Here is a 488-nt window from a genome sequence, read left to right as displayed (position 1 = left end):
TGAAACCTTAGATATTTCCCTTTCATTTGATATAATTTTTTTTGAAAATCTAACACTTATTCTGCTCACTGGGGGGATTTAAAATAGTAACTTTTTTACAAAAAATAACTTTTTCAACTTAATTTTTGAAAATGTTCCGGAAATACTGCGTCCTTTAAACATATATCAAATTAAAGCTTATTTTATGTACTATAAAATGAAAAAAAAAATAATTTGTCCCGACGACCTATCTTCTATGCGCAAATGGCTACCATATTCAAAAATATGCTATTTTGACAAATTTTTTTTTTTTTTAATTAAACAATATCTACAGATTTGCATCGAAGCGTTTTTTATGATAGTGATTTTAATCACTGTCAGATATCATCTATACTGGACCCAACTATGCCACGACCCCACTGTGCTGGGTTTATTTTTTAATTGTTGTTAAGACATATTGATTTCCTAATAATTATCATTATCGTTTTCATTTATTGTGTATTTATGAT

Source organism: Daktulosphaira vitifoliae, unplaced genomic scaffold, assembly GCF_025091365.1.
Source record: "Daktulosphaira vitifoliae isolate Bord-2020 unplaced genomic scaffold, ASM2509136v1 Scaffold_2, whole genome shotgun sequence".
NCBI lineage: Eukaryota > Metazoa > Arthropoda > Insecta > Hemiptera > Phylloxeridae > Daktulosphaira > Daktulosphaira vitifoliae.
Note: the sequence above shows the minus strand (reverse complement) of the source record.